The sequence below is a fragment of the Lepus europaeus genome, chromosome 18, assembly GCF_033115175.1.
Source record: "Lepus europaeus isolate LE1 chromosome 18, mLepTim1.pri, whole genome shotgun sequence".
NCBI lineage: Eukaryota > Metazoa > Chordata > Mammalia > Lagomorpha > Leporidae > Lepus > Lepus europaeus.
The window spans coordinates 14,426,668-14,452,805 of NC_084844.1; the positions used below are offsets into that span (position 1 = coordinate 14,426,668).

At 51.2% G+C, this 26,138-nt stretch overlaps 1 protein-coding gene across 2 annotated transcripts in view; it reads left to right on the forward strand.

Moving 5' to 3' along the window:
* Positions 1–6,846: 6,846 nt before the first annotated feature.
* Positions 6,847–26,138, forward strand: part of TEX2 (testis expressed 2) — a 120,525-nt gene continuing 101,233 nt past the window's right edge. The window contains exon 1 of one of the 2 annotated variants that reach the window (XM_062215464.1): positions 6,847–6,939. The gene's annotated coding sequence lies outside the window, so the exon portion shown is untranslated. The remainder of the gene's footprint in view (positions 6,940–26,138) is intronic. The other variant, XM_062215465.1, reaches the window with a different exon arrangement.

Consider the following 26,138-nt stretch of genomic DNA (forward strand, 5'->3'; position numbering starts at 1 on the left):
GGTGGCAGCAGAAGCAGAAAGGTTCGTCTGTGACTGCACCATCAGATTCTGGCAGGTGCAACCTGGCAACATTTTGGGTCCCAAGTCTGCAGCTGGGACCGTGAAGTCCCAGCCCAGGGCAACCCTGTGTCTGACAGCTGGCTTGGAACACGTGGGAACCTACGCTACACTAAGCCAGTACATCCTAGGAGCTGGGCTCAGGCCCCTGTGCAGAGCTGCACACCTGTGGGGGAGGAGCCAGCAGTTAAATGCCTTCCCCTTCCTCTCACCCCAAAGATGGGTCTTGAGATGCTTCTTAGAGGGCATCTCAGGCCCTGAAAATGAAACGGCCAAGAATATAGCCACCTCAACGACACATTCTCAAATGCACCTGCCTCCATTCCTGCCACACTCAGTCACACTCCCCACAGTGATGGATTTGCACAGGAAGTTTTTTTATAATTAAAAAATCATTTATTTTCATTTTATTTGCATGTTAGGAAGAGAGAGAGAGAGAGAGAGAGAGAGAGAGAGAGAGATCTTCAATCCATTGGTTCCATCCTCAAATGCCTGCAATAGCCAGGTCAGAGTCAGGCCAAAACTAGGAGCCAGAAACTCTATTTGGGTCTCCCTTGTGCATGGCAAGGATCCAAGGACTTGAGCCATCCCCTGCTGCCTCCCAGGGTGCACATTCGTGGGAAGCTGGAATTGGAAGCAGAGCTGGAACTGTATCCCAGGCACTCGGATAGGGGCGGCAGGCATCCCAAATGGCATTTTAACCACATGCCTGCTCCCCACACAAGAACTTTTGTCTCAAGCTGTGCTGTCTGGGGTCCCTGGGCAGAACAGATTCATTTTCTTTGCCTAAGCTCTCAACCCAGTGTAACTATGTGTGTCTTCTGAATCACACACGTGCTCGGCAGCCACAGTGGGAAAGGCTAGCGACTCCACTATTTCCACTCACGTGTCTGCTCATTAACCTGGTGGGCAGCTCGCATTTCTTATTCCTATCTGCTGTATGGCAGAGTGTATAAATCAGCTTTTAAGGTTAAAAACAAAAAATAAACTGAGCTTCCTCTGTGTGGAGGTAGGTGTGGCTGCATGGCCATTGAACCCTATCACTTGTGTTGCACGAGGGGTGATGTGTGTTCTAGCAGGGCCAAGAGATGCAGGGCTGGGGCCGGCGCCGGTTGGCTCTGCTGCTGACACGGCACCCTGGAGCTTCAGTTGTACTCCAGGGTGACTTGGGGCAAGCTGGGGATTGGGTTTCCCTCGCTGGAGTGGAGGCAGGAGGATGGTGGTTGTGAGTAGAGCACTTTGTGTTTGGAAGGCCTGCGATGTCAAGGTCATAGGAAAGCATGGGGGTTATCTGCTGAAGGGCACACCATTCTCTGGGTGGAGCACAGGGAAGGTCCCCGGGAGGCCAGGCGCAGAGTCAGGGCCGAAAGGAGGGGCATGTCAGCCTTTCTCCCTGGGAACTCCATTCTGCCTGCTCCCCATCAACTGGCAGCTACCATCCTCTAGTGAACCTTGGAATGCCAGAGCTTTAAAAAATTTATATTTTTTAAAATTTAAAAAAATTTTTTTTGACAGGCAGAGTGGACAGTGAGAGAGAAAGACAGAGAAAGGTCTTCCTTTGCCATTGGTTCACCCTCCAATGGCCGCCGCGGCCAGTGCACTGTGCTGATCCAAAGGCAGGAGCTAGGTGCTTCTCCTGGTCTCCCATGTGGGTGCAGAGCCCAAGGACTTGGGCCATCCTCCACTGCACTCCCGGGCCATAGCAGAGAGCTGGCCTGGAAGAGGGGCAACCGGGATAGAATCCGGCGCCCCAACTGGGACTAGAACCCGGGGTGCCGGCGCCGCAAGGCGGAGGATTAGCCTGTTGAGCCACGGCGCCGGCCTTAAAAAATTTATATTTAATAACCCCATGTCTTCATGCTAAATAGCAAAGCAAATCATTGATACCACCCTTGTTCACGGCTCCAATTATTCGCATGATGTCAATGCCCCTCTCCCCTGAACTGAGACAGCTCTAGGCCCCTAACTACACCCGGCAGGAGCCTTTCTCATCAGGGCCTGCCTCTCCAGAATGAAGCGAGTCGGCTTTCATTTCACAGGGAAACCCACCCCAGAACGATGCTCTCCCCCACCCCGTCTTGGAGAAGGGACCCAGGGACGATGCAGGGTGAACAGAAAATGCTGGAAGCTGCCCAGTCCTCAGAGGATTCTCCATGAAGGAGCCAGGCGAGGGGAAAACCCAGGAGTTGAACGTCTTCAGAAACCTCAGTGCTGTGGCCACCCCTGACTTTGTCACCACTGTGAACTGCTCACCACTGACAACCTCCCCTGCCCCTGCCTGAGTGAAAACACAAACTGGTTCTTCCATCTTTCCAGTCACCACCTGCTTCCTCCTGTCCAACCCCGCCTCTCTGGATTTCCTTCTAGTTCCACCCAACAAGGAAGCCAGGACCCATCCCTTCAACCACCCTGTGATCAGGAGCCCCGTGGTTCAGTGTCTCTGCTGTGCCTGACCCTGCAAATCCCACACCTGGGTCCAGAGGTCAAGGCCATGAGAGTCTGGGCTGACACTGTGGCATAGTGAGGTAAGCCTCTGCTTGTGGGGCTGACACTGTGCCATAGTGAGGTAAGCCTCTACTTGTGGTGCCGCCGGCATCCCATATGAGCACCGGTTTGAGTCCCAGCTGTTCCTCTTTTGATCTGACTCTCTACTATGGCTTAGGAAAGCAGTAGAAGATGACCCAAGTCCTTGGGCCCCTGCACCTGCGTGGAAGACCCTGAAGAAGCTCCTGGCTCCTGGCTTCGGATCAGCCCAGTTCCGGCCATTGTGGCCATTTGGGGAGTAAACCAACAACAGATGGAAGACCTTTCTGTCTCTCCCTCTCTCTCTGTCTGTAACTCTACCTCTTGAATAAATAAACAATTTTTTAAAAAAGTACAAGTCATCCATCCACCCCTGCAGTCCTGGAGCTGCCTCAAATCCTTGGGCCCAAGGCTGTTCCAAGCTCCCCTTCCATTCCTCTCAGTGACTGTTCCAGTTATTACCATCTCCCACAAAGCTTATATCTACATATTTTAAAGATTAATTTTATTTATTTGAAAGGCAGAGTGACTAGGGGAGGGGGGAACCGTCCACCCACTGGTTCACTCCCGAAATGGCCACAGTGGCCAGGATTGGGCTGCCCCCACGGGGGTGGCAGGGGCCCATGCATTTGAGCCATCTGCTGCTGCTCTCGCAGGTGCATTCGCAGGGAACTGGAAGGGAAGTGGAGCAGCCGGAACTCAGACCAGTGCTCTGATATGGGACGTCGGCATTGCGAGAGGCAGCTTAACCTGCTGCGCCACAGTGCTGTCCCACACAAAGCCTCTGTTATCATTTCCCCCCACCAATCTCAAGACATGACTTTGCTTCCTACATTACAGCTAAAAGTTAAAAGCCACCAGGCAGGCATTCCCTCCTTCACCTTTGAGTGAATCCACACCTGCCCCATCTTTATCTCAGTGGGGGTGGGGGGCTTCTTCCTGGTCCTGAGGTGCCCCCCAGTCCTGTGGGCCCCTTGAACCCTGTCCCATCGGTCCTCTTATGCTTGGATTCTTCACTCTCTTTGTCCTCAGCCGGACTCAAGGGAACTTCTGCACTGCTTTTGCCAGTGACCCTGATAACCTTCTAGTTTCCAAATCCCAAGGTACCCTTGGCAGCCCTTTTCTGGCCTGTCCCTTCTGGGGCAGGTGATGAGGTTGGCCGCCTCGTCCTCCGACTTCTTCCTTGGCTTTGGTGCAGTTTTCATTGCCTTCCCAGATCTTCTTCTTAACCTCAATTTGCCCACCCTTTAGACATTCTTGGAGGTCCTCAGGGGACTTACATGCCTATTCCGTGCTCCCATAGCTCTGGGGCTTACCTCTGAGGAGGCTGACATGGTCTGTCAACTTGCTGGTCTTTCCCTGTGAGATCTACTGGCACAGGTCCGCCTGGGCACAGCTGCAAGTGCCTTCACCATTATCTCCAACACACAGCACCCCAGCTGGGCACTCGGGGTGCTGATTAATCGTGCAGCTTGTGGTACAATGGATCCCAACTTTTGCTGATGTACAACTACAAGGATCAATTTTTATTTTTCTATACTTTTAACCATTTCTCCTTCCCAAAGTGTGACTCTGGGTTAACAATCACAATAAAAACCTGAAAGCAATTTATTTCTTTATAGATGCTTGAGAAAATAGAGCTGATCTTGCAATGACATCATCCATGTCACCAAGTATTCCAGAACCTGTGTGGGCTTAACCTGGGCTTGTGATGGCTGAATCCTGGGCTTGTGAGGGTTGGGGGTGAGGCTAGGAGGAGATGCCAGGGTAATAACTTGGGTTTTAGTTTCTAGGACTTAAAGTGGAAAGTTGAGCTCACTTCATATACGCTGTGCATACAGAGCTGCTATTTGAGGGACAAAGTAAGGAATCTCGGTTCCTATCTAAATTTAACATCACAACCCTGACTTTTGTCCTAGGTCACCATAATGAGTCACGGATGCCAAGCTCTAAAATCACTCTTCATTTGCCAGGTCATAGTGCATATATATCCATATACAGGTTTCATTTGATATGATTTTCATGTCAGCCCAAGGAGGCAGCATTTGTTATTTTTCCCATTTCACAGATGAAACTCAAGAGACTTAATTATATAACTTGATCAAGGTCAAGCAGATTAGAGCAATGGGACTTGAACGCCAAGGCAGTGTGTTTCTTCCCAATGAACAGTGGTGAAATGTGCTTCTCTTCCCTTTTTAAACTATCTATTGGGAGAAGGCATTTTTGTCAGGCACTGGAGCAAGGCAGCAAGGGGGAAACTTGGTCCTTAGGGCCATGAGTTGTTTAACTAGCCTTGTAATCTGGATACATCACAATCCTCTAGAGTCAGTGTCTGCATGCGTAAAATGAAGATACAATCACAGCTGCTACACAGCGTTACTGTAAGGTTTCAGGGAATTAATACGTGCAAAGGATGTGGCATCATATCCGGTACTTGGTATTCTCTTAATAGGTAGGGAATAGGAATTTAATTATGAGGTCATTTTTTTTCTCAAAGCATCTAAATTCCACACTTGCCAAGAAGAAGGGCTCCTTTCAGCATTCATGTGGATGTTCTTGGTCCCTAGTTTGGCCAGGTTAATGTTGCATGGATTAATGAAACTTCTGTAGCGTTTGGTGAGGGCAGGGAGACAAGTGATGACACTTACAGAGATGCAGCTGCAGGTAGACACTTGTCTACCTTTCCCTCTTTCTTAGAGCTTTGAAGACGTGGCCCAGAAGAGCTTCGGTTGTCCCCATTCATAACAGCATAACTGCCTTGGCTGCATGTTTCAAGATATCCACGACGGCGGGAGCCCTCTCCTGTTGGGCTGAGCATTTGTTTTCCTTTGGGAGGCAGGCAGTGATGTTTACAACCCAGATTCGACCCTGATGAGGCTGATCAATCTGCGTGGGGGGGCCTTGTCCCTGGCAGAGTGCCCATCAGATATCACAGCGGGGGAGGGGGAGGGTTGTGGCATGGACACTGCTCCAAGAGCCAAGATCTGTGTGGGTGAGGTTCAGGTGGGAGGGGGCTGACCTCAGGTGTGAGGGCAGTGACTCCCGGGTCACCCAGGTGCCTGGGACACTGGGAGGAGAAGAGGAACAAGGCCAGGAGGGTGAGCAGGGCTTGCGGCATCGGAACGTGGCACCAGCAGGCGGGGTTGTGCCTGGGCCTGGTGATGATGACGGGCGAGGGTGTGTTTTATGTGCTGTCTCACTAGTCGGAGAACAAGACAGGCTTCCTGCAGCTCCAGATCTCAACCTGGCCCTTCCTCCTCCAAATTTCAAGCTTCACCTGGGTCCAAGGTCCTTCTAAAACCAGTCCTCAGCAGGTGCAATCAAGCAAGCGTCCTCACTTTCTCAAAGGTGATCTCTGGCCTCCCAACCACTTCGTTTAGAGGATTAAAAGGAGTTTAGTTCGTTTTGGGCGGTTGGATTTGAACTCCCTGAGTATGACAGACAGAAACACGCTTCTGAGAGTGGCCCTTTAGCACCTCCATCAGAACCACCTGGGGGAGGGGTGTTGAGAAATACACATTTCCCCAGGCCATCCAGACACGGTGAAATACAGGATTCACCGCCCCAGAAGGCAAAGGGTGTGCCTGGGCCGTGCTCGCGGGTGCTAAGTGCTAGGATGGGCACCGCCACCCCAGGAGGCCCGTCCTGGGCCTCGGGTACCGCCTAACACTGGTCTATGCTAGATGCGTCCCCAGCTTTAAGAACTAGCAACAGGGCCAGGTAGGGGCTGGACGGCGCGGGCGGGGAGGCTGGGAATTTGTTTTTTGAAGCACATTTCTGCAATCAGCCGGGGGGGGGGGGGGGGGGGGGTAGGTCTGTCTCACTACCCTTTAAAACCCAAATTGGAGTGAATTTGCCCAAGCCGGATGTCCTTGGTTCTCAGAGCCTGTTTCCCCTCGGTCTGGGGCACTTGTTGCTTGGCTGTAAGAAGAGGAAATTAAGCGCAAAGAGCTGGGGGAAGTGTCGCTGCCCTCTTGGGAGAGAAGCGATTTTATCCCTCCCGTTCGGGTCTCTCCTCGGTGACCCTCTCGCCGCCCCCCTCCCCAGCCTGGTGGGCAGCGGCTCCTTTAACAGCCCTGACGAATCGCCCGCCCATTTCCGCGGCCGGTCCTCGGCGCGCGGTAGGGGCTGGATTGGTCGGGCCTGGCGAGCGTCTAGCTCCGCCCACGCTGCCCTGTGGTTGGCGGCGGCGGCGGCGGGCGCGGGGCGGGTCCGCCGGCGGGGCGGGGCGGCCGGTGCCCGGGGGCGGGCGGGCAGCAGGACGGCGGCCCGAGCCCGAGCCCCAGTCGAAGCCGGAGCCGCGGCGGCCGTGGAGCACGGGCGCCGGCGCAGTACCATGAAGCGGCCAGGGGATCCGGGGTGAGCGTGCCTGGCGTCGGGTGGGGCGGTCAAGGGAGAAGCCCAGCGGGCAAGGCCCGGACTCGGGGGCCCGACTCCGCAGGGTCCGCTTCGGGGGACCGGCTGGGTTCCCGCGGCCGTTGGCGCTGCGGGGCGCGGGGGACCGGCCCCTCACTCGGCTGTCACGGCTCCGGCCTTGACCGGGACGCCCCCCTGCGACGCCCCCGGGCGAACCCTTCCTTCCCTCAGGGCCCTGACGAGCGGGTCGGGCTTGACCCGGGCCGGAGGTGCCTGCCGGCGCGTCCCGCTGCCCGTCGTCGCGGGGCTCGGGCCCCGCGGCACCCTCCGCACGCAAACTACTGGGAAGACAGCCCGCGGTCTTGCGGACGGGGCCCCGGGTGGGTGCCGGCCCCCTGGGGCACCTGCGACGCGCCTGCAAGTTGAGAGCCGCGGCTGCTTGCGCCGAGGTGGTCTTCGCCCCCGACTCCTGGAAGAAGGCGGGCGGTCCGAAGGCAGGCGGCGGCGAGCCCAGACGCAGGGGATCGGGAGGTGAACAAGTGACATTGGGCCGAGGCCTAACGCCGGGTGCCCTGCGGGGAGCGCCGGGTGCTGGCCCGGGAGCCCAGATCCGAGAGCCGCGGCACCGCGCGCGCACGGGCGCGGCGGGGGAGTTCCCCTCTTGGAACAGGATTTTTGGACAACTTAGCCCGGCGGTGGGTTGATAGTTACCTACACCACCGGTTGTTATGGTTACGGGGCATCCAATGCAAGGGCAAAGTCTGCTTTCCACCCTTGGCCGTTTCTCCGGAGCTAGGAAGTGCTTACTTGGTCACTGCGCCCTGTGGACACTGCGTAGGGGACGCCCGCACTATTTTTTATTTTTATTTTTAAGAGTTGAAGGAAAAGCGTGGGCTCCTTGAGGGCAGGGACGGAGCCTCTGCACACCTGCGCTGCCCTGCCCAGGACTGGAGAGGAAGGAAGTTTTTCTGTGTTTCGGTGATGCTCACAAAGGGATTTAGCGGAGCCGGGGGTAAGCTGCAGGTGACTCCTGCGCCCCAGGGGTACGGGGAGCCTGCGGATTGCAGGCTGGTGAGCGTCGGAGTGCAGTGACCCCGGCAGGTGTCTGCTGCAAGAGTTGGAGCCCTCGTTCGGTTTTTACCCAACCCATACACTCACTATTCCCGTGCTCCCCAGAATTGGCCCGAGGTCCACGTGTATGGGAAGTGAGATTTTTGTCGTGGGATTTCTTTCCTGCTCTGAGTCTCTGAGGGGTCAGAGGAGGCTGGGAGAGGGGTGCCGAGGGCTTGGGACTGCCCTCGACTCAGATCAGCACTTGCTGGTAACCCAGCGGGAGGGAAAAGTAAGTGCAGGGTTGTGTGGGGCTGAGTGCTGGGGGCTTGCAGAGCCCGGGGAGGCCGTGGGTGAGAAGATGGGACAGGCACTGTTCCTGGTGGTGCCGTCAGCATGCGTGCGGGGAAGAAGCAGGACGATTGGGCTTTCAGACAGAACAGGCATAGAGGATGTTCGGAGAAAAAGAGACTCCTGGAGTCAGAGGGAAATATTCAGTTAATTCCGTATTGAGAGTCTGCTCTGTGCCAGTAGCTGCTCTGCACTGTAGATACGGTGGAGCCGAAAGGGGTGAGGATTTTGTTCCTCGCACGGCATTTGCCTTCCCTCCAAGTCAGGCTCTCCTGGTTTCTGAGGTTTTTCTGAAGCTCTCAAGGAGAGGAAGAGGAGAATGCACGGAATATACCAGAACAAAAAAGAGCAACGGGGAACTCTTGACAACTTTACTTTTCATATCAAACAGCGTTTGAATTTATTTATTTATTTTTTAATCTTTTTTAAAAGATTTTAATTTATTTATGTGAGAGGTAGAGTTACAGACAGTGAGAGGGAGAGACAGAAAGGTCTTACATCCAATGGTTCACTCCCCAATTGGCTGCAATGGTCGGAGCTGGGCCATTCCAAAGCCAGGAGCCAGGAGCCAGGAGCTTCTGGGTCTCCCATATGGGTGCGGGGTTCCAAGGACTTGGGGCATGTTCTTTTTTTTTTTTTTTTTAAAGATTTATTTATTTATTTGAAAGTCAGAGTTACACAGAGAAGGAAAGGCAGAGAGAAAGAGAGAGAGAGAGAGAGAGGTCTTCCATCTACTGGTTCACTCCCCATTTGGCTGCAACAGCCGGAGCTGCAGTGATCTGGAGCCAGGAGCTTCTTCCAGGTTTCCCACGTGGGTGCAGGGTCCCAAGGACTTGGGCCATCCTCCACTGCTTTCCCAGGCCATAGCGGAGAGCTGGACTGGAAGTGGAGCAGCCGGGTCTTGAACTGGCACCCATATGGGATGCCGGTGCTTCAGGCCAGGACGTTAACCTGCTGCCCCACAGCACCGTCCCCAGGACATGTTCTGTTGCTTTCCCAGGCCATAGTAGAGAGCTGGATAGGAAAAGGAGCAGCCAGAACTAGATCTGGTGCCCACATGGGATGGACGCTGCAGATGGAGGCTTTAGCCCACCACGCCACAGCACCAGCCCCTAAACTGAATGTTTGAAGACCAGTTTTCTGCATCAGGTTCAGGATCAAACTTCTTTCCTCCTCATGTCTGCTGACTGGCATCTTGATGGTAAGTGCCAGTTTGTTCTTTCTCTCTCTCCCTGTCCCCATCAGAAGTTAGGGAACTCACTCCCAAGGCACTGGCCCTGTCCTCCACGTGCCTCCAGCTCCCTTCCTTTGCGTGGGGTCTCCGTTCTTCTGTCTCATATTATCTTCTCAGAGTCCCCTTGGAAATGGTGGCGCTTGCAGGGAATGTTCATTTTTTCGCTCTGTCCCAAAGCAGGAGACTAATATATAGAGAGCATTGTTGAGGCCCAGCTCTGCCAGGTTCCACTCTCTGCCTTTTACATACGTATGTCCTCTCCAGCCATGGGTGGGGCACCCTCTGAGGGAGGGGGCAAACGCCTCTTCTCGTGGAAGAAAAAATCCAGGTTCGGAACAGTTCAGTTGCTTGCCCTGGGTGACACACTAGTTAGATGGTGGAGCAGGAATTTTAGTCTAAGACTTTCTGATCCCAAAACACTGTTTTTTTGTTTTTTTTCCTGTTGTGCTACATTGTTTTTACCAGGAGGGGAATGGCACATTATTATAATCTAGCACAGTGCCCTCTTGAGTGGACTTAGGCAAGGTCTGGACACGGTTAATGAGCTCTGGTGCTGGTGGGGCCAGACTTGGCAGCTGAGGCCCTGCCTGTTTGCCCAGGACAGTTTGGGGTAATCCACACAGCATTGGGAGATCTCTGCATGAAAAGGTGACCAGGCTTCCTCTGATCTTGGGTGAGTTACTTTCTCTGACTGCCTCAGTTCCTTTATTTGTAAATGGGACAGTGTTCTTATTTGTACCGTCTTAAAAACCTCTCTTTGTGAAAATGCATCTTACAATCTATGGGGTACTAGAGTTGGCAGAGGCTTCGTTTTTTGCTACATAAACTAATGGTGTGTCTTATAGTCATTGATCTCAGATTTGATGACCTGTGATAGTACATGATTTATGTGTAGTTGTGAAGATTAAATGAGGTCACTCATGTCCCTGGTTTGTAGGGAGCGCCCCATAACAGTTGATGCGCGGGTGACAGAGTAAACACTTAACTCAGGTGGCTGTGGGGTGAAGGTGTGGAGCATCTTGTCACCCCTCAGGCGACAGCCACAGTCTGAGCTGCAAGAATGTTTTCCACTTTGCCTGCAGCTCTGGCCTTTGGCTGACTCTTGTCCCCATGAGAAGCATGAACTTCAGGAGCTAATGAGCCGTGGACAGACAGCTCCCTTTGTCCTGCTTATTCATTAAGGTCTTAGTCAACAGCAAACACCAAGTTTAAAATAAATATCAAGGCCGGCGCCGCGGCTCACTAGGCTAATCCTCCGCCTTGCGGCGCCGGCACACCGGGTTCTAGTCCCGGTCGGGGCACCGATCCTGTCCCGGTTGCCCCTCTTCCAGGCCAGCTCTCTGCTGTGGTCAGGGAGTGCAGTGGAGGATGGCCCAAGTGCTTGGGCCCTGCACCCCATGGGAGACCAGGAGAAGCACCTGGCTCCTGCCATCGGAACAACGCGGTGCACCGGCCGCAGCGCGCTACCTTGGTGGCCATTGGAGGGTGAACCAACGGCAAAAAGGAAGACCTTTCTCTCTGTCTCCCTCTACTGTCCACTCTGCCTGTCAAAAATAAATAAATAAATATGAAAAGACTGGAAACCTATGCTGATGTGAACTTTCTTACCTGTGAGTTGTAAAACAACTCAGAATTATATATGGGATTCTGTGTTGTTCCCTTCCAAACTCCTCCTGCTGCTTGACTTCATTGCACGGAATCTCCTGAGCCAACATTCGTGAGGGGGATGCTAGGAGGTCTCGGGAGTTGGAAAACCCTTGACTGGCACTGAGGGGTGGAGAGCACTGCCCTTGGCGTCCAGAGGCCTGGCCTCTGTCCTGGTGCTCTCACTGGTTCCTGGGCACATCGCTTCCCCACTCGGGGTGTTAGGAGGTCTCTTGCAAAATGAGGACTTGATTTCTCCAGTTTCATAGATTGTACAAGTTTATGAATCTAAGGATCTGAGGAATCAAACTGTTGAAGGGAAATGGCTTCATTCAGGGCTCTCAGTCTCATGTGGTGAGGCTTATGTGGTGCGTTGTAAAGCAGAAGGCAGTGGGCAGGTGCTAGCAATATGAGTAGCTGTCATTTTTGGAGAATTGCTGACTGCCAGGCACTGTTCCCACTTTTAAACCTTACAACGCCCTATGAGTAGTAGAACCTATTGTGAATTTTTTTTTTTAAGATTTGTTTTATCTATTTGAAAGACAGTTACAGTGAGAGGTAGAGACAGAGAGAGAGAGGTCTTCCATTTGCTGGTTCACTTCCTAAATGGCCACAGTGGCCAGAGCTGAGCCGATCTGAAGCCAGGAGCCAGGAGCTTCTTCCAGATCTCCCATGTGGGTGCAGGGGCCCAAGGACTTGGGTCGTCCTCTACTGCTCTCTCAGGCACATTAGCAGGGAGCTGGATCAGAAGTGGAGCAGCCAGGACTCAAACCAGTGCCCATATGGGATGCCAGCTCTATAGGCCAGGGCTTTAACCCGTTGTGCCACAGTGCTGGCCCCACTTTTGTGAATTTTATTTTATGATGAGGACATTGAAGTTCAGAGAGGTTAAATAACCTGTCCAAGATCACACAGCAAGGTCAAGGGCTAATAGCTGGGACTAGACCCCAATCTTGTCTTGCCCCCAAGTATGAATTCTGTGGCTGCTTCAGGAGGACCCTGCCTCCTTTTGGAATCCTCTCAAGGCATATGCCCTGGGAGCTTCCCCAGTTTAAAAACTTAAGATTTCCCCCCTTGCTTTGGGGCCATACATTCCTTGTCTGTTCTTATGTACCAACACCTGTTCATGTTTTAGGACCTCTGGTGTGAATCAAGAGAACTTTGTTAATCCTCAAGAAAAGCTCCTGTGGCAGTTGCAGAAGATTTAAAACCTTGGGATGCAAAGTTTTCTTTGGTGAATCAAGCCAGGGGCTGAGGCACTGAGCGTAGATGGGGCTGTTGAGAGAAACGTCAGAGCTTTGCATGTGGAAGTGAGTGGGATGGGAAACTCGGTGGACTTGAAACAACAAGTAATCTTTGTGAGTTGGATTTGCCTGGAATATTGATTCTGAAGGCTTTTCCCTAAGAAGATTATTGAAACTAGCACATTGAGCGCCTCCCTGGCTTATTCTAACTGTTGAAAGTGGCACAGGGCAAGAGAGCAGTCTTTAGTCATAGCTGATTGAGGATTTGAGATCAAAGTTTACCCTTTGGATTGCTTTTGCAAATTCCCTTTCAGAATCATAGTATGCATTATATAAGTTTCATTTTTCTCTTCCTGTTGAGAGCTGACATAATTTGGCTTATTCTCTTACCCAGTTTTTAGTCCATCCTTATACCTAATGCTGTCTTTTATGCAGTATTCCTGGAGATGTTTATATATTTATCACTTTGGACTTGAAATGCAAAATTTTATAATCTCTACTGAAAGGACTGACTGAAGAGGGGTTGTCAGTCACTCACTGAGTGTCTTAGTGCCTCCTGGAGCCATTGTGTTTGGCATAGGGACTCTGATGTGGCCCCTGCCTGCACGTAGTACCTTATCCAGTCTGGACAAGATACAAGCCAACCGACGTATGAATTCTATGTTACACTGTAGAAAGTGTCACATGCTTCTTGGAAGGACTGGACTGGGGCACCAAGACAGAATGAAGGAGGGAGACCGCAGCTGGAGTGTGGCAGGAGCATTTTGGAAGAGGGAGCGGCGTGGGTGGTGTAGCTGCTGCGAGGAGGGCAGAGAGGGGAAGATGGGAAAGGCAGGTGTGTCCCAGGGAACACAGTGCAGAGTGGAGGAGCCGTGGCAAGTTTCTTTACCTCCGGTGCCTCAGTTTCCACCTTCGAGTGGCTCTGCAGATTGAATGAGCCCTGAGAATAGTGCCTGGCACACACAGAAATGGCTGTGGGTAGGGCTGTGTGGACTGCCAGGGCAGCGGGGAGCTTGACCTGTTCTTTCTCACCGTTTTTCATCCTTCCTGGTTGGCGTAACTGTAGGGCTGAGGGTAAAATGAAGCCAGCTGATACGCACGTCCGCTGGACTTTGTGTAATGTGCTAATCATTCAGCATCTCTACTTGCAGTAAGATTGCTGTGGAGACGTGGCCACACCCACAGGAGCTTCTGTGCTGGGGGCAGTTCTCAGAAAGAAGCAAGGTGGACCCGAAGCAGTTGTTCCCCTCCTCCTGCCCACAGTTGTCTGCGTTTGTGTTTGGGGGTGGGAAGATTTTTAGCTTTTTTCTTGATGAGACAGGCGAGACCAGTGCTTTATTGCCAGTGATCAGATAGACGACTTAGAGTTGCTGTGTGCGATAATCGCCTGAGCCCCATCTCTCAGGAGACCTGGGGTGATGTTTGGTGCTTTCTCATTAAAGGAGCATCCACACCTTAGGATTCTACACTGATAGAACAAGTCACTGGCTTTGGTTCTTCGGGCTTGGAATGGTCAGTAAAATACTGTGACCCTACTAAATCACCATTATCCTGAAAAGTGTTTGTTAGACCAGATCAAATTTGTATATAATTGTGTTGATTTTTTAAAAAAATCTTTTATTCTGGAAATTTAAAATTATATATAAAAATAACAAAAGATCTAAGTATTCCACACCTTTATCACTCAGTTTCAATAGTTATTGACATTTTGCTAAGCTTATTCCAAGATAGTTTCTCAGTGAAGCATTGTTGGTGAATTTTCTGTCAGCAACAGAAAGTTGACATATAAAGTCATATGGTAGATATAATCCTATTAAAAAAATCCTGCATGCTAGATAATTATAGAGTTGGTATTAGACAATTGAAGTTCAGAATCTGAGGTGAACATTTCCTGGAAGCCCTTTACAGATTTGCTTATGGAAAGTAGGCATAAAAAATGAGAGTGCTCAAAAGATGACCAGTTAGTCTATGCATTTACTAAATATAAACAGTATTGAGCAGTGTGTAAGGTACATTTTTCCGAAAGTGAGACAGTCTTTGTCCACAATGGCTCATAAAATTGTGGCTGTTTTCTTGCCCACAATGAATCATGGGTTATTTTCAAACATTCTTAGCAAATGAACTTTACTTTACATTATGAAATTGATCAAAAAGTATTTTAGGGGCATATATTAATTTAAGTTTGACTTACGGCATTCACTTGTAAAATCGAAGAGGACACAAGTTAATCTGTTGAAAGTTGGGGGTGGGTATTTAGCTCATCAGTTAAGCCTCTGCTTGGGACTTCCACGTCCCACGTGGGGTGCCTAGGTTCGGGTTCCTCCTTTGCTTTCACTTGTACTTTCCTGCTGATGTGCACCCTGGGAGGCAGTAGCTGATGGCTCAGTGTGAAAGCCCTGGTTTAAGTTCCCAGCTCCTGGCTTCAGGTTGGCCCAGCTGTGTCTGTTGGTGGGCATTTGGGAAGCGAACAGTAGATAGAAGATCTCTGTCAGTCTCTGTCTCTCTGCCTTTCAGATTAAAAATAGATGATTGACTTTTTAAAATACTTGGAAAGTCTCTCTGTTAACCTTGTTTTTATTATTTTAAAGGGAAAAATCGAATCAAAATGCAGAGAACCCTGAAGCACCGCCCTGTGGACTGATGTCCAGAGACGTTTCTCAGTGTCTGAAGTGTGCTAGACGTGTGCTTTCCAACGCGGTAGCCACTAGCCACGTGGGACTGCTAAACGTTTGAAGATGGCTAGTGCAGCTGAGAAACTGAAACCTCAGCTTTACCTGGTTTTAATTGATTTTGGTTTCCGTAGCTTCACGTGGCCATATTGGACAATAAAGCTCCAGAGTTTATGAAACCACCAGTCTCAGAATCTCAGTGATAGGATCTAGTCCAACACAAATTAGTCTGGGCACAACATGAAGGAGCACAAGACACATGTGGTTCGCAAATCTCAGTACATTTTAGAGAAAAGGAGCTTGCATAGTTGGAGGAAAAACTTCTGGCCAGTTCACTGTCTTCTTTGAAAACCCTCTCTTAAGAGACCCAGGAAGGTTAGATTTGGTGCTGTGATGTTTCTGGGGGCTCAGGAGCTTGTAAGAGGAATGGTGAGCGCCTGTGCTGCTTGTTGCACTGTGGCCTGTGTCTGAGAGGCAGAGTGAGTCTGTTAAGTTGCTTGTGTCAAGATTGCAGGAGAGGGGCTGGTGCTGGTGCCGTGGCGCAGTAGTTAATCCTCCGCCTGCAGCACCGGCATCCCATATGGGCACTGGTTCTAGTCTTGGCTGTTCCTCTTCTGATCCAGCTCTCTGCTGTGGCCTGGGAAAGCAGTAGAGTATGGCCCAAGTGCTTGGGATCCTGCACCTACATGGGAGACCGGGAGGAAGTACATGGTTTCTGGCTTCAGATCTGTACAGCTCCAGCCATTGCGGGTAACTGGAGAGTGAACCAACAGAGGGAAGACCTTTCTCTCTGTCTCTCCCTCTCATTGTCTGTAACTCTACCTCGCAAATAAATAAATTAAAAAAAGATTTCAGGAGGTAGGATAACCCCCCCCACACACACACACCCACACACATACTGGGAGGAGGTAAAGGCTGCCCCAGTAGCACCCAGAGGCTCAGAAGAGACAGAAGCAGAGGGCACAGGCTGCTGGGTCACCTCTGTATCCCCAGGGCATAGCAGATGCTTGATCAATATGTGTTAAAAATGGATGACTGTTTTAGGAATAGATTTAGGAGCAAATAGGAGAAAAGCTTAAAATGTACCTAGAAATTCTAAAAACTTAATGCTAAGGGAAGCTTAGCACGGTGACCTGCCGAGTTTGCACTTACAACATTTCTACCTTGGCCGTGGATACTTCTCACTGCAAACGCAAGCTGGACCACCCTCCCCTGGCCATGGCCCTTATCCAGTCCTTTGCCAAGTGCTGTTGGTTTTTATCTTGCAAACATCTCCTGAGGGGTTCTCTCTGGCTTTACCACCACCACTGCCGTCCCAGCAAGCATCTTTTTGCCTGGAAGACAGCAGCAGCCCCTCACTGAGCTACCCACGTCCACTTCTCCATTATAACTCATTCACCACTGTAATCAGAATGGTGTCTAGAAATTCCCAGCATTATGTCACGTATGTGCTCAAACCCCTTGAAGGCTTCTTTAAAAAAAACAAAACAAAACAAAACAAAACCAGAATATACATTTATTTTCATTTTATTTGAAAAGCAGAGAGAAAAAGAGAGCAAATGCTTCTGTCTACTGCTTCATTCCCCAAATGCCCAAAACAGGCTGAATCCAGGAGTCCAGAACACGAGCAGATTTCCAGGTGGTGGCAGGGACCCAGTACTTGAGCCATAATCTGCTGTCTCCCAGGTGGTGCATTAGCAAGCTGGATTGTTAGCAGCAGCCGGAACCAGGAGCTGGGACTTGAACCAGGCACCCTAATATGGGATGTGGGGACTTCATTGCTGCACCAAACACCTGCCTTGAAGGCGTCGTGTTACTCCTGGGGTAAGATCCACAGCCTAAGCGTGTTTCTGAGCATGTGATATAGTCTGTCCCGCCTCCTTCAGCCTGGCCACTCTCTCCTGATGTATTGTGTTGCCAGCACACACCGGACATCTTTCCCTGCCCAGCTGCAGGGAGCTGGGCCTTCTGGGAACTGAACTTTCTGCAAGAACACCTGCCCCCTTTGTCTCCGCACTTGCCAAGGTTTGTTACTCCTTGTTTAGTAGACACCTGTTTTCCCCCTTCCTCCACAAGGACAGAGACCTTGTTGGTTTTGCTCCCCATTATATGCCTGGGACCTAACATGGTATCTGCCCATTGCCCATGCGTCTTAAATACTTACTGGGTGAAGGAATGAGTGAGTGCAAGCACACTAGGAAACAAAGGGAAACTCAAGTTGAGAGATGCTCTTTAAAACTTAGGTTTATTGAAGGAATTGAGTGTTTTTTTGAGTAGAATAACTCAGGAGGGGATGTGGGGAGAAGGAACAGAGGCCCACAAGGACCCATCGCTGGGGTCATGCAGAGGGTTCAGGGCTGTCTTATGAAAACAGGTTCTGCAGAAGCATGCTCTGTGCCCTTGTCCTCGAGTTGATTTGACTTGAAAGGCTTTTGCCTGCCATGTTGTGAGGCTGGGATTTGAGGGTGGCCCTCTCCTTTGGATGGGCTTCTTATGTCCAGCCTCAGGAGGCATCCCTCTCACCGAATATGGCCTCAGCAGCACAGGGCTCTAATTTGAGACCTCGAGTTTGTGTCATAGTCTTCTTACTTCCCAGGGGTAGGGAATTTTCCCAGCTCCCATTTGTACCGCTCCCTTCCCCTTACTCTAACCAACAAACCAGAGCACTTTGCCTGGTGATGTGGGGTATTTGGCAAGTGTTTGTTAGTAGCCCTTGGCACTGCTCAAAAATAATGCCAGTTGGGCGCTAAAGAGGGCTCTAGGCAGTGGTGGGAGGAAATTCTGGTTGTGCCGCTCGAGGATTCTTGCTCTTGGGGGATTTCTTTTGGAGAGAAGGGAGCCAGCCATGTTTGGGTTAGACTTGGCACCACTTAATGACTAGGGATTGAAGGACTTGAGGCCATTTGGTGGTTAAGCTTCTTCTACAACTTTTGATTGTGACTCTGAAAAAGAACACTAGTTTGGGATGTCATTAGCTGGTTTTTCAAGATAATGTCCTTCTCAAAGGAAGGGGCAGGTTTCCCAGGTCAGGACTTCTGATAACCAGATAGGAGGTCCTTCATCAAGACCAGAGTGATGAGTTTTCTGTGAGACTTGCAAGTCTGGTTAAGAAGGTGTTGAGGCTGGCGCTGTGGTGCAGCAGGTTAAAGCCCCAGCCTGCAGGGCTGCATCCCATATGAGTGCTGGTTCCTGTCCCAGCTGCTCTTTTTCTGATCCAGCTCTGCTATGGCCTGGGAAAGCAGTAGAAGATGACCCCAATCCTTGGGCCCCTGTACCTGTGTGGGAGACCCGGAAGAAGATCCTAGCTCTGGCTTCAGATCAGCACAGCTCTGGCCGTTGCGGTCATTTGGGGAGTGAACCAGTGAATGGAAGACCTCTCTCTCTGGCTCTACCTCTCTCTGTAACTTTGTATTTCAAATAAATAATAATAAAAAAGGAAAAAAGTAGGTGTTAAGCTGTATACTAGGGGTCTTCAAAAAGTTCATAGAAATTGCATACTATTTTTAAAAATATATTTATTTGAAAGGCAGAGTGAAAAAAAAATAAAAAATGAAATTAAAAAAATGGCTGGCACCGTGGCTCACTGGGCTAATCCTCAGCCCGCGGCACCGGCACACCAGGTTCTAGTCCCGGTCGGGGCACCGGATTCTGTCCCAGTTGTTCCTCTTCCGGTCCAGCTCTCTGCTGTGGCCTGGGAGTGCAGTGGAGGATGGCCCAGGTCCTTGGGCCCTGCACCCCATGGGAGACCAGGAGAAGCACCTGGCTCCTGGCTTTGGATCAGCGCAGCGCACCGGCCGCAACGTGCCAGCCGTAGCGGCCACTTGGAAGGTGAACCAATGGAAAAAAGGAAGACCTTTCTCTCTCTCTCTCTCTCTCTCTCTCTCTCTCTTTCTCTCTTTCTCTCTTTCTCTCTCTCATTGTCTAACTCTGCCTGTCAAAAAAAAAAAAAAAAAAAAAAAGGCAGAGTGACGAGAGATTCCATCAATTGTTTCTCCCTAGATGACTGTAACATCCAGGTCTGGGTCAGGCCAAAGCCAGGAGCCAGGTTTTCCACCTGGGTGGCAGGCGTCCAGGTACTTGGGCCATCTTCTACGGCTTTCCCAGATGCATTAGCCACATTGGCAGGGAGCTAGATCAGAAGTGGAGCAGCTTGGACTTGAACCACCACTCCCATACGGGGTGCCGGCACTGGAAGCAGTAGCTTAACCCCCGTGTCAGTCCCTGTGTGTTATCTTTTAATGCCGTTTACTCAAAAACATTTTGAAGTACACTTTACTGAGGAGACAGATGAGCACAGTATATGGGAAGGTGGCAGAGCCAGGTCACAAGGAGAGCTGTGTGATGGAGCAGCTGTCTGGGCACCTGAGTGGTGCCCAGCACTCTTGGGTGGAAACTGGCCCTGAGTTGTTGAGAACACCACTGGGGGAGGGGCGTGGGTGTCTGCAGGCTGAGGCCTGAGGGGCAGCCGCTCAGCTCAGCCAGGGAAGTGTGATCTGGTGGTAGCTAGGGCTGGAGTGAGAGAGGAGTATGTGGACATATGGCCCCAAATAAAACCCTCTGAGGGACTTGCTCTGGGTGTCTTGATCATGGAAACCTGATTTAAAATATTTCAGTTATGACGGGGAGGGGTGGGGAGAACAGGTGATGTCTTTGTCAGAGGGCCAGACCTGGCCACAGTGTTCTTTTCCACAGAGAGATTTGAAAATAGGCCCTGCAGCTGGTGGTGGTGTAAACCATGCAGAGGTTTCTTCAAGGCCAGTTCTACAAGTGGACCATGGGGTGACTTGTAACCCTACCTTGATGATCATTTTACCTGTGCAAGCAGGTAGAGGGAGTGTGTGTGTGTGTGTGTGTGAGAGAGAGAGAGAGAGAAAGAGAAGGATTGAGTGGTAAGGAATAAGGGAAAACCATCCACAGGGGGCCCTGGAGCTGCGACTGTGGCCCAGAAGTCAGCACAGAGCTCCTGTTCACACAGGCTGCCTCTGCCACTCTGCCACTTCCTCCTGGTGTTATTGTTTCCTTTGATTAAATATGGAAGCGCTCCTTACCAGTTCCTTCACCGGCGCTGAAGTCCTCCATGCCCAGATGCTGTTAGAAAGAACCCCTGAGTGTCAGGACGCCGAAGTGGCTGATTTTCTGGGACGCCTCCACCTCGCCCCCTCAACAGAGTTAAGGGCAGAACCTCCAGTCCCTGCTCCATGCAGCCTAAGGGAGCTGTCCTCTGGGAAGGTTGAGCTGCTTGCCTGGCTGCATTCAGAGGCAGGATCATGGTGGAAAATAAGGCAGCGTGGCAGAGAACCGGTGGGGAAGGAGTGGCCTTTGTTGTAATTTCTCAGCATAGGCTCTAGTCTGTGGGGAGAGGTGAGTGGTGTGCAGCTGGCAGGGTAGGTTAGTAGTAAAGCAGCAATGTTCATTTTTTTTTTTAAGGCTAAAACTCTCAACTGAGATGCCTGTTGATCATGCTCCGAGCCAGAGACCAAGCTCATGTGGTCAGCCTTGCTTTGTCTCAGACTTGGCTGTGATGTAAGAGGGGATTAATAGCCCCTACTGACTTTATTGCAAGAGCTCTGGTTTGTGGTGCTAATGTCTTCAGCAAGTAAAAACATGTCTTGGGTTTCTGAGTTTGGTGCTAGAGTTGTCCTGGCAGCAAATGTAGCCAGGCCAGGGCCCTGCAAAAGAACCACACGAATTTATAATGCCCAAGTGTTCATCTCAAAAATAAGATGAAAAATGTGTTCAATATGTGTATGCTTTGACCCACAGCTTTGAAGGAGCCTTCCAGAAATTGTAGGTTTAACTACTTCTGAAACTGGCTCTGATATTTCTTCCATGGCCTAATAAGGAGTTCGCCATTTTGTTACAGTCAACCCACTGGCTTCAGTTTCCCATCTCAAAACTGTTCTGCCCCTCCGGGATTCCCTCCCACAGTGCAAGGATGGGGTACCTGGCACCTTCACTGAGACAGCAGGCTGCACTGTGGAGTGACTGAGGGAGATGGGTGCTTGTTTGTACAGGTTTCTAAGTTGGTATTTAAAGTGGGGATGAGGGCCGGCACTGCGGCTCACTAGGCTAATCCTCCACCTTGCGGCGCTGGCACACCGGGTTCTAGTCCCGGTCGGGGCACTGGATTCTGTCCCGGTTGCCCCTCTTCCAGGCCAGCTCTCTGCTGTGGCCAGGGAAGGCAGTGGAGGATGGCCCAAGTGCTTGGGCCCTGCACCCCATGGGAGACTAGGAGAAGCACCTGGCTCCTGCCATCAGATCAGCACGGTGCGCTGGCCGCTGCGCGCCAGCCACGGCGGCCATTGGAGGGTGAACGAACGGCAAAGGAAGACCTTTCTCTCTGTCTCTCTCTCTCACTGTCCACTCTGCCTGTCAAAAAAGATAAATAAATAAAAATAAAAAATAAAGTGGGTTGAGAGAGTTTGGTTTCCTGTTCTTAAGTAGTAGGTCAAGGCCAAGTGCCTGCATGCAGCCCTGTGGTTCTTTCTTACCCCTGCCAGTCAGTGTAGGGTATGCTTCAGCATCTTTCCCCAGTGACGTTACTGCTGAGGGAGGCAGTGGCCCTGCCAGGCAAGTGGGACATTCTCAAACTGGGGTGATCTCAAGATGAATTCCTTGAGGCTTGATTAGGGGCGTACAAAATCGATTGTCCTCAAATTGAGTTAATCCAGGTGGTTATCTAGGGAGCCCCTGCATGTTCCGAAGATGCCACTGATCAGAAGAGCATGCTGTGCTTGGGGAGTGTCACTGAGAGCTCCAGACTCACGGAGCAAGGCAGCCTTCTGCAGAGCTTTGAGTGGGGTCCTCACCACCTTGCTGTTCCTTTTAGGGAAGGTCTTTGAAGAATCTTAAAGCAAGTGTTTTAGACTCGTGAATAGCATTAAACATAGTAAATTCTTAATTGTAAAATGATTAATTTTTCCCCAAATTAATAGTTTACAAGCCTGGGTGCCAGTTTTTCTGCTTGCGTACACTCTTTGACTTGAATAAACACTTCAGTGTTTTTGGAATTGTAATGGTGGTTGTTCAATTTTTTGGTTGTTTGTTGAGTATCTGGAAAGAAGCCCTCTGTTTTCCCATTATGGTCTTGGTTTCAGGACTGAGAATACGGGCAAGGCTTTGGGAGGCTCTAGAAGGTGACATCATCTTCCTGGCCTGGGACTCCCCAGGACCACCTACCCACCATTCAGAGGGCTGAGAGGCAAAGCTCTTCCCTCTTGCTCTCAACAGTGTAACACTGTCTTTACACCCGGGGCTTCTCTCTGAGAAACCAGGAGTCTGAAAGAGTGAAAAATGAACTCTTGTGGGTGTGTGCACGCATATATGGGGGGGGGGGGGGGAGGAGTTGCTGTTGGTGATTGTCAGGCTTCCAAAAAGCCTCAACCAAGAGAGGCTAGGGAAGAGCTCCACTCTGAAATCTCTCATACCCCTCACCTTCACCTTGAGACCGTTTCAGGAGAGGACCATTCCCGGTGGGGGAGAAACTAGAGCAGAGAGGATGCCAGAGAGCGAACGGCAGCTTCTTCACGGCAGGGGTCTGAGCACACCTGACCCCTCTGCCACACGGGTCGCTCCTGGACCCCGGAGCAGCTCTTCCTTGTTCCTCGCCCTTATGACCATGCCCTCGGGAGGGAGAGCATTGCATCAACTTGTGCGTCACGCTAGCCAGCATCCCATTTTAGGGTATTCTCTCCTTCTTGGTTTCCCTGGTCGGTTTCTTTGGACCAGTGTTCTCAGTGCTCTTCTGAGTTCTTAGAGCGCTTCTCTCCTCTTCTTTCCTCTGCCTTCTTTCTTCTCCTTTACTTCTCTCTTTTTTTCTTTCTTCAATCTAAATCAATCTAGCCCCGTCAGTGGTTTCTGTGAAGTCTGATGATTCTTGTTTGCGGCTAGACAGGGCTTGAGGTGACCAGAGGAACAAGAGGCTGATCCTCCCAGCCCTGTGACTCTGGGCAGCTGGTCCTGCCCCGTGGGGAATGCCTTGGCATCTCAGCTCGGGCTTTCCGTCCCAGAAGTCCTCCAGCCATCTCCCTCTGTCTCTCTGTGTCTCTCTCTCTGTCTCTCTCTCTCTCTCTCTCTCTCTCTTGTTTACTTGAAAAACAGAGAATCTTCAATCCACTGGTTCATTCTCCAAATGGACAACAATCAGAGCTGGGCCAGGCTGAAGTCAGGAGTCAGGAACTCCATCTGGGTCTCCCACATGGGTGACACTGCAGCTGGTGAGATCAGTCTGGGTTTGTGTCCTGGTGTTGATGCCAGTTTACAAGACCAGACACATTGGTGAGAGTAGAAAAAAATGGGGCCGGCGCTGTAGCATAGCAGATTAAGCTGCTGCCTTGCAGTGCTGTATTCCATATGGATGCTGGTTCGAGTCCCTGCCGCTCCACATCTGTTCGCGCTCCCTGCTAATGTGTCTGGGAAAGCAGTGGAAGGTGGCCCAAGTGCTTGGGCCCCTGCACCCATGTGGGAGACTCAGAAGAGGCTCCTGGCTCCTGGCTTTGGTCTGGCCCAGCTCCAGCCATTGTGGTCATTTGGGGAGTAAACCAGTTGATGGAAGATCTCTCTTTGTCTCTCCCTCTCTCTGTAACTCTGCCTTTCAAATAAAATAAATAACTCTTTTAAAAAAAAAAGAGTAGAAGAAATGAAGTTTTATTTAAGTAAGAGAAAAAGAAAAGCACCCCACAAAGGGGAGGGGCTGGTAGAAGAGAGGTTGAGTTGCTGAGGTCTTGAGGTATAGGGTGTTTGTATTTCTTCTTCTTCTTCTTCTTCTTTTTTTTTTTTTTTTTTTTTTTTGACAGAGTGGATAGTGAGAGAGAGAGACAATGGCCGCCGTGGCCGGCACATCGTGCTGATCCGAAGCCAGGAGCCAGGCGCTTCACCTGGTCTCCCACACGGGTGCAGGGCCCAAGCACTTGGACCATCCTCCACTGCACTCCCGGGCCATAGCAGAGAGCTGGCCTGGAAGAGGGGCAAACGGGATAGAATCCGGTGCCCCAACCGGGACTAGAACCCGGTATGCTGGCGCCGCAAGGCGTAGGATTAGCCTGTTAAGCCATGGCGCCGGCCGGGTTGTTTGTATTTCTTTAACCTGTCATCTCCAAAGAGCAGATGTTGTGGTTGTACATACATTAGCTACCGTGAAGGCAGGGGCAGTCTTAATGGAGCCTTTTTAAGGTTGTTTCTGTTGAAACCTTAATCTTTTTGTCCGTTGGCAAATATTTGTTTTTTTTTTTTTTTTTTTTTTACAGGCAGAGTGGACAGTGAGAGAGAGACAGAGAGAAAGGTCTTCCTTTTGCCGTTGGTTCACCCTCCAATGGCCGCCGCGGTAGGCGCGCTGCGGCCGGCGCACCGCGCTGATCCGATGGCAGGAGCCAGGTGCTTTTCCTGGTCTCCCATGGGGTGCAGGGCCCAAGCACTTGGGCCATCCTCCACTGCACTCCCTAGCCACAGCAGAGAGCTGGCCTGGAAGAGGGGCAACCGGGACAGGATCGGTGCCCCGACCGGGACTAGAACCCGGTGTGCCGGCGCCGCGAGGCGGAGGATTAGCCTAGTGAGCCGCGGCGCCGGCCTGTCCGTTGGCAAATATTTGTAACAAGTGGCTTCCATCCTGTTCTATTTAGTGTGTACGAGCTGGGAAGGAGCTGCAAGATGGAACCTGGCTGGCCTGCTTTCAGTCTCCAGCTGCCTCAACAGGAGCCTAAGTACTTGGGCCATTTTCCGTAGCTTTCCCAGGTACATTAGCAGGGAGCTGGATTGGAAAGTGGAGCAGCTGGGACTCGAACTGGTGCTCATATGGGATGCTGGCATTGCAGACAGCAGCTTTACTTACTGAGCCACTTTGCTGGCTCACAGCCATCTATTCTTACCTCTACCTCTAGCCACTCCAGAGCACTCACTGGCCCTGGGTAGTCACTGATGCTTCCCTCTCCTATGAACTTCACGTGTGTCCCTACAACGGCGAGCTCTGCTCATGAAAGTATGATTCTTTTTTTTTTTCTAAAGATTTATTTATTTATTTGAAAGTGAGAATTACACAGAGAGAGAAGGAGAGGCAGACACACACACACACACAGAGAGAGAGAGAGAGAGAGGTCTTTCATCCTCTGGTTTACTCCCCAGTTGGCTGCAACGGCTGGAGCTGTGCTGACCCAAAGCCAGGAACCAAGAGCTTCTTCTGGGTCTTCCATGCAGGTGCAGGGGCCCAAGGCCGTGGGCTATCCTCTACTGCTTTCCCAGGCCATAGCAGAGAGCTGGATCAGAAGTGGAGCAGCCAGGGCCGGCGCTTCAGCTCAATAGGCTAATCCTCCGCCTTGCGGTGCTGGCACCCCGGGTTCTAGTCCCGGTCGGGGCGCCGGATTCTGTCCCGGTTGCCCCTCTTCCAGGCAAGCTCTCTGCTGTGGCCTGGGAGTGCAGTGGAGGATGGCCCAAGTCCTTGGGCCCTGCACCCACATGGGAGACCAGGAGAAGCACTTGGCTCCTGCCTTTGGATCAGCGTGGTGCGCCAGCCGGCAGCGGCCATTGGAGGGTGAACCAACGGTAAAGGAAGACCTTTCTCTGTGTCTCTCTCTCTTTCTCACTGTCCACTCTGCCTGTCAAAAAAATAAAATAAAAAAGAAGTGGAGCAGCAGGTCTTGAACCAGTGCCCATCTGGGATGCCAGCACTGCAGGCGGCGGCTTAACCTGCTACGCCACTGCACTGGCCCCAAAAGTATGATTCTCTTGAAATCTTTGCCTGAGGCAGTGAAAACAGCCATAGTTAATTTTAGAAAGACCATTTTGCCAGGAGCATATATGAGACCATGTGGGTGGCACACAGGCACTGTTGCAGCAAAACCTGTTAGTAAAACTTTAAACCACAAAGATGGTTGGCCTGTCATCTGGCCTTTGCCAGTTAAGCCCTTTCCCTTCACTGCATTTCTTCCCCATGGCTCTGGGGGTGGGGGTGGGGGTCAAGCTGGTCCCTAAAGGGTTTTGAAGGAAAATCCCCTTGCCTTCTTGCTGCTGAGGCCTCGT